Here is a 7,480-nt window from a genome sequence, read left to right as displayed (position 1 = left end):
GGTTCATCCACATTGTAGAGTATAACATTACTTCATTTTTTTATGGCTAAATAATATTATATTGTAGTGATATACCACATTTTCTTTATCCACTCATCAGATGACATACATTTGTTTTGTTTTCACCTTTTGGCAGTTATGAACAATGCTTCTATAACTATTTGTGTAAAAATTTTTGTGTGAACACACATTTTCAATTCTCTTGGGTATACACCTAGAAGTGGAATTGCTGACTTATATGGAAATTCTGTGTTTAACTTTTTGAGGAACTGCCAAACTGTTTTCCACATCAGCTGCACCATTTTACATTTCCACCGGTAATGTATGAGAGTCCCAATGTCCAATTTCTCTGCATCCCTGTCAACACTTGTTATTGTCTGGTTTTTACTTTTTTAATCTCTTTTAACTTTTATTTTATATTGGAGTATAGTTATGGTTTTGAAAAATTATTATTATAACCATCCGAGTATGTATAAAGTGGTATCTCATTTGTGCTTTCCGTTTGCATTTCCCTAATGACCCATGATGTTGAGCATCTTTTCATGAGCTCATTGGCCATGGGTATATTTTCTTTGGAGAAATGTCTTTTCAAGTCCTTCCCTCATGTTCAAACTGAACCATTTGGGGTTTTTTTCTTGAGTTGTAGGAGTGTTTTATATAATCTACATACTAGACTCTTGCAAATATTTTCTCCTATTCTGTAATTTGTATTTTCACTCTGTTGATAGTGTCCTTTGATACCCAAAATCTTAAAATTTAAAAAATTTGGTGGGGGGGCTTCCCTGGTGGCACAGTGGTTAAGAGTCCGCCTGCCAATGCAGGAGACATGGGTTCGAGCCCTGGGTCCGGGAAGATCCCACATGTCGCAGAGCAACTAAGCCCATGCACCACAACTACTGAGCCTACACTCTAGAGCCCGCGCGCCAAGAGCCCGTGGTCTGCAACAAGAGAAGTCACCACAATGAGAAGCCTGTACACCTCAACGAAGAGTAGTCCCTGCTCTCCGCAACTAGGCAAAGCCCACGCGCATCAATGAAGACCCAACGCAGCCAAAAATAAATAATTTTTTTTTTTTTTAAAGAAAGAGCTTTTTTAGCACCATCTGCTCGCCACACCGCCTTCTGCTCCTCCCGTCGCCGTCCGGAGTCGCTGCCTGCGCAGCTCCAGCCGCCTGGCTCCCCGTGCTAGCCACCAATATTTGGCGCTCATACAACATGGCAGACATAGACAACAAAGAACAGTCTGAACTTGATCAAGATTTGGACGACGTTGAAGAAGTAGAAGAAGAAGAAACTGGTGAAGAAACAAAAATCAAAGCACATCAGCTGACTGTTCAGATGATGCAAAATCCTCAGATTCTTGCAGTCCTTCAAGAAAGACTTGATGGTCTGGTAGAAACACCAACAGGACACATTGAAAGCTTTCCTAGGGTAGTTAAAAGACGCGTGAATGCTCTCAAAGACCTTCAAGTTAAATATGCACAGATAGAAGCCAAGTTCTATGAGGAAGTTCATGATGTTGAAAGAAAGTATGTTGTTCTCTATCAATCTCCATTTGATAAGCGATTTGAGATCATCAATGCCATTTATGAACCTGCAGAAGAAGAATGTGAATGGAAGCCAGATGAGGAAGATGAAATTTCAGAGGAACTAAAAGAAAAGGCCAAGACTAAAGATGAGAAAAAGGATGAAGAAAAAGAAGACCCCAAAGGAATTCTTGACTTTTGGTTGCCCATTTTTAAGAATGTTGACTTGCTCAGTGATATGGTTCAGGAACATGATGAACCTATTCTGAAGCACTTGAAAGATATTAAAGTGAAGTTCTCAGATGCTGGTCAGCCTATGGGTTTTGTCTTAGAATTTCACTTTGAACCCAATGAATATTTCACAAATGAAGTGTTGACAAAGACGTATAGGATGAGGTCAGAACCAGATGATCCGTTTTCTTTTGATGGACCAGAAATTATGGGTTGCACAGGGTGCCAGATAGATTGGAAAAAAGGGAAGAATGTGACTTTGAAAATCATTAAGAAGAAGCAGAAACACAAGGGACGTGGGACAGTTCATACTGTGACCAAAACAGTTTCTAATGACTCTTTCTTTAATTTTTTTGCCCCTCCTGAAGTTCCTGAGAGTGGAGATCTGGATGATGCTGCTGAAGCTATCCTTGCTGAGGACTTTGATATTGGTCACTTTTTACGTGAGCGCATAATCCCAAGATCAGAGCACACAATCAAGATCAATATACTTTACTGGAGAAGCTATTGAAGATGATGATGATGATTATGATGAAGAAGGGGAAGAAGCGGATGAGGAAGGGGAAGAAGAAGGAGATGAGGAAAATGATCCAGACTATGACCCAAAGAAGGATCAAAACCCAGCAGAGTGCAAGCAGCAGTGAAGCACAATGGTCTACCTTCTGCTTCCCTGGAAAGGATGAATTTACATCATTTGACAAGCCTATTTCAAGTTTTTTGTTGTTTGTTTGCTCATTTCTGTTTTGCAGCCTAAAATAAAAATGTCAAATATAATTAAAAAGAAAGAAAGAAAGAGAAAGAGAGGAAGAAAGAGAGAGAGTGCTTGCTTCGGCAGCACATATACTAAAATTGGAACGATACAGAGAAGAGTAGCATAGCCCCTGTGCAAGGATGACACGCAAATTCGTGAAGCGTTCCATATTTTTGAAAAACAAATGCCGCATGCTAACACGTATATATGGAATCTAAAAAAAAAGGGCTTCCCTGGTGGCACAGTGGTTGAGAGTCCGCCTGCCGATGCAGGGGACATGGGTTCGTGCCCCAGTCCGGGAAGATCCCACATGCCGCGGAGCGGCTGGGCCCGTGGGCCATGGCCGCTGAGCCTGCGCGTCCGGAGCCTGTGCTCCGCAACGGGAGAGGCCACAACAGTGAGAGGCCCGCGTACCCCAAAAAAATAAAAATAAAAAATTAGCTTGGAATTATTTTAAAATGAAAAGACAAAAATAGTACTTGTCTGTTCAAATAATTATTATACTTCAAAGTACTGTCTCTGAAATGTTATTTATTGTAAGGCTGTGAAAAACAGTTTTTGACTTTTTCTTTTGAAAGTGCTTTCCATATCAGTTTATATATATATATATATATATGTATATATATATATATATATATATATAAAATCTTATTATTATTTTTTTGGCTGTGTTGGGTCTTTGTTGCTGCATGCAGGCTTTCTCTAGTTCTGGCGAGCAGTGTCTATTCTTCATTGTGGTGTGGGGGCTGCTCATTGCAGTGGCTTCTCTTGTTGTGGAGCACAGGCCTAGAGCACACCGGCTTCGGTAGTTGTGGTGCACGGGCTTAGTTGCGCCACGGCATGTGGGATCTTCCCAGACCAGGACTCGAACCCGGGTCCCCTGCATCAGCATGCAGATTCTTAACTACTGCGCCACCAGGGAAGTACCCTGTATCAGTTTAAAATGACACAAGAAAAGTAATTTCTTCCAATATTTTTTTTTAACTATTATGGAAATTTTAAAACAGAAAAGTAAAGAGAATAACCCTTTGTTTCCATTATGAACCCTGTGTACCCACTACTGAATTTTAGCAGTCATTATCCTCCCCATATTCACAATATTTATTTATTTGGGGTTTTTTCTGGAATAATTTAAAGCAAGTCCCAGATATGTCATTTTGTGGTAAAGACTTTTTTCTTTAAATATATCCACCATACCATTATCACATCTACTAATATTAATTCCTGAATACGATCAAATTCCCAGGCTTAATTCAGATTTTGCTGCCTTAAAACAATTGGTTTGAATCAAGATCATGAGGTACATATTTGATTATGTCTCTTAAGACTTTTAGTCTTTTATAAAATTAATTAATTTAATTGTTAATAATTATAATTTAATTATTTTATTTTAATTATTTTATCTTGATTTAATTATTTTATTGATTAAATTAAATAATAGATTAATTAATTAATTTATCTTCGTTACAGTGCACGAGCTTCTCATTGCGGTGGCTTCTCTTGTTGAGGAGCACGGGCTCTAGGCACGTGGGCTTCAGTACCTGTGGCATTCAGGCTTCGGTCATTGTGGTTTGTGGACTCTAGAGCGCAGGCTCAGTAGTTGTGAGCATGGCCTTAGTTGCTCCGCAACATATGGAATCTTCCCCCACCAGGGATTGAACCCGTGTCCCCTGCACTGGCAGGCGGATTCTTAACCACTGTGCCACCAGGGAAGTCCCGACTTTTAGTCTTTGATAGTCCACCTTCCCCCTTACACACTTGTTTTTATTGATTTTTTTAAAATAAGCATTCTTAAAAAATAATAATAATAAGCATTCTTTCTTTCTTTCTTTCTTTTTGGCTGCATTGCATCTTCGTTGCTGCGCACAGGCTTTCTCTAGTTGCGGCAAGCGGGGGCTACTGTTAGATACAGTGCACAGGCTTCTCATTGCAGTGGCTTCTCTTGTTGAGGACCACGGGCTCTAGGTGTAAGGGCTTCAGTAGTTGTGGTGCACGGGCTTAGTTGCATCCACAGCATGTGGGATCTTCCCGGACCAGAGTTTCAACCTGTGTCCCTGGCATTGGCAGGTGGATTCTTAACCACCCTGCCACCAGGGAAGTCCCTTGTTTTTAAATTTATTCAATTTGTTGGGGAAATTAGGCTATTTGTCCTATGAAACCTGATTACTTCTTGGTGTTCTGGTGCGCTTTTTTAAACTTCTTTTTCTATTCCCTGTATTTCCTATAAACTGTTGGTTAGAGCTAAGGCTTAATTAGACTTGAGTTCAATTTGGAGGAATCATAAATACTTATAGAAGGTGCTTTGTAGTTCCTATTGCGTCACCTCAAGAAGTATACCATGTCTGATTATCTCACTTATTTTTTATTATCTCACTTTTAATGGTACTAAGATTGATTGGGAGGTTCAAATGGTACACACCTGATTCCCTCATTATAAAGTTCAACATCTTTTTAAAAAGTAGTTGTTATAAACAAACAACCGAATCAAAAAATGGGTGGGGGCTTCCCTGGTGGCGCAGTGGTTGGGAGTCTGCCTGCCGATGCAGGGGACGCGGGTTCGTGCCCTGGTCCGGGAGTATCCCACATGCCGTGCGCGGAGCATCTGGACCCGTGAGCCATGGCCGCTGGGCCTGCGAGTCCGGAGCCTGTGCTCCGCGGTGGGAGAGGCCACGGCAGTGAGGGGCCTGCGTACCGCAGGAAAAAAAAAAAAAATGGGTGGAAGATCTTAAAAGACATTTTTGGGGCTTCCCTGGTGGTGCAGCGGTTGAGAATCCACCTGCCAACGCAGGGCACATGGGTTCGATCCCTGGTCCGGTAAGATTGCACATGCCGCGGAGCAACGAAGCCCGTGCACCACAACTATTGAGCCTATGCTCTAGAGCCCGTGTGCCACAACTACTGAAGCCCGTGCGCCTAGAGCCCGTATCTGCAACGAGAGAAGCGACCACAGTGAGAAGCCCGCACACTGCAACGAAGACTAGCCCCCGCTCACCACAACTAGAGAAAGCCCGCGCACAGCAACGAAGACCCAACACAGCCAAAAATAAATACATAAATAAATTTATTTATTTAAAAAAAAAAAATTTCTTCAGGGAGTTCCCTGCGGGGTCCTGTGGTTAGGACTTGGCGCTTTCACTGCCGGGGCCCTGGGGTTCGATCCTTGGTCATGGAACTAAGATCTTGAAAGCTGTGCGGCACGGCCAAAAAAAGAAAAAAATGAAAAAAAGAAAATAAAATCAAAGCAGTTCTGAAGGCAAAATTCTATGTATAGTGTCTATATGTTTTTTAAAAAAAATTAAAAATAAAGACATTTCTCCAAAGAAGACATACAGATGGCCAAAAGGCATATGAAAAGATGCTCAACATCGCTAATTACTGCAGAAATGCAAATCAAAACTACAGTGATAACCTCACACTGGTCAGAATGGCCAACATCAAAAAAAAATCTACAAATAATAAATACTGGAGAGGGTGTGGAAAGAAAGGAACCCTCCTACACTGTTGGTGGAAATGTAAATTGGTACAGCCACTATGGAGAACGGTATGGAGGTTCCTTAAAAAACTAAAAACAGAACTACCACATATGATCCTGCAATCCCACTCTTGGGCATATACCTGGAGAAAACCATAATTCGAAAAGATACATGCACCCCAATGTTCATTGCAGCACTATTTACAGTAGCCAAGATATGGAAGCAACCTAACTGTCCATCGACAGATGAATGGATAAAGATGTGGTATATATATACAATGGAATATTACTCAGCCATAAAAAAGAAAAAATAATGCCATTTGCAGCAATGTGGATGGACCTAGAGGTTATCATACAAAGTGAAGTAAGCCAGACGGAGAAAGACAAATATCATATTATTTCACTTATATGTGGAATCTAAAAAAATGATACAAATGAAGTTATTTACAAAACAGAAATAGACTCACAGTCATATAGTTTTGTAACTTGTAGTTACCAAAGGGGAAAGGAGGGGAGGGATAAATTAGGAGTTTGGGATTAAAATATACACACTACTATATATAAAATAGATAACCAACAAGGACCTACAGGGAACCATACTTAATATCTTGTAATAACCTATAATAGAGAATGTACAAAAAGAATATATATTTTTGAATCATTTCGCTGTACACCTGAAACTAACACAACATTGTAAACCAACTATATTTCAATTAAAAAAAAATTTTTTTTTTTAAAGTAGATGTTAGGGCTTCCCTGGTGGTGCAGTGGTTGAGAGTCCGCCTGCCGATACAGGGGATACGGGTTCGTGCCCCACTCCGGGAAGATCCCACATGCTGTGGAGCGGCTGGGCTCGTGAGCCATGGCCGCTGAGCCTGTGCGTCCGGAGCCTGTGCTCCGCAACGGGAGAGGCCACAAGAGTGAGAGGCCCGCGTACCGCAGGAAAAAAAAAAAAAAGTAGATGTTATATATGTTTAGCTCTATCAACAGCAGACACATTAAAATCTTGAAATCTTGCCCTGGGGTAGCAATCTTCATAAAAATGTTTTTCAATTACCTTTCCTAACATAAAACTGTGGTTGAAGGTTCACATCAACCTTTCCATCTCAAAGTATTATGGAAAAAAAATTTTTATGAGGAAACTAAGTTTAAAATTGCAAAATACAAATAAAGCTCATATTCACCTCAGAAATTACCACCACGATTGGGAACTAAGTAGATAGATTTGGGAGGTCTTGGCTATGAAGATATAAGGAAATATCTAAATCAATGGTGGTGTAGTGGTTAAGAATCTGCCTGCCAAGGCAGGGGACACGGGTTTGAGCCCTGGTCTGGGAAGATCCCACATGCCGCGGAGCAACTAAGCCCGTGCGCCACAACTACTGAGCCTGCACACTAGAGCCTGCAAGCCACAACTACTGAAGCCCACGCGTCTAGAGCCAGTGCTCCGCCACAAGAGAAACCACCGCAATGAGAAGCCCGAGCACCGCAACAAAGACTA

At 41.1% G+C, this 7,480-nt stretch overlaps 1 non-coding gene and 1 pseudogene across 1 annotated transcript; both read left to right on the top strand.

The window, feature by feature from the left end:
* Positions 1–1,190: 1,190 nt before the first annotated feature.
* Positions 1,191–2,495, top strand: LOC112395336 (nucleosome assembly protein 1-like 1 pseudogene; annotated as a pseudogene).
* Positions 2,496–2,575: 80 nt separating this feature from the next.
* Positions 2,576–2,682, top strand: LOC112395362 (U6 spliceosomal RNA). The gene has a single exon (XR_003002365.1). It is a non-coding gene; the product is annotated as a U6 spliceosomal RNA (small nuclear RNA).
* The last annotated feature ends 4,798 nt before the right edge of the window (positions 2,683–7,480 follow it).

This window comes from Neophocaena asiaeorientalis, unplaced genomic scaffold (assembly GCF_003031525.2).
Source record: "Neophocaena asiaeorientalis asiaeorientalis breed wild unplaced genomic scaffold, Neophocaena_asiaeorientalis_V1.1 scaffold89, whole genome shotgun sequence".
Taxonomy (NCBI): Eukaryota; Metazoa; Chordata; class Mammalia; order Artiodactyla; family Phocoenidae; genus Neophocaena; species Neophocaena asiaeorientalis.
Note: the sequence above shows the minus strand (reverse complement) of the source record. Positions and strands in the feature narration are given on the sequence as shown.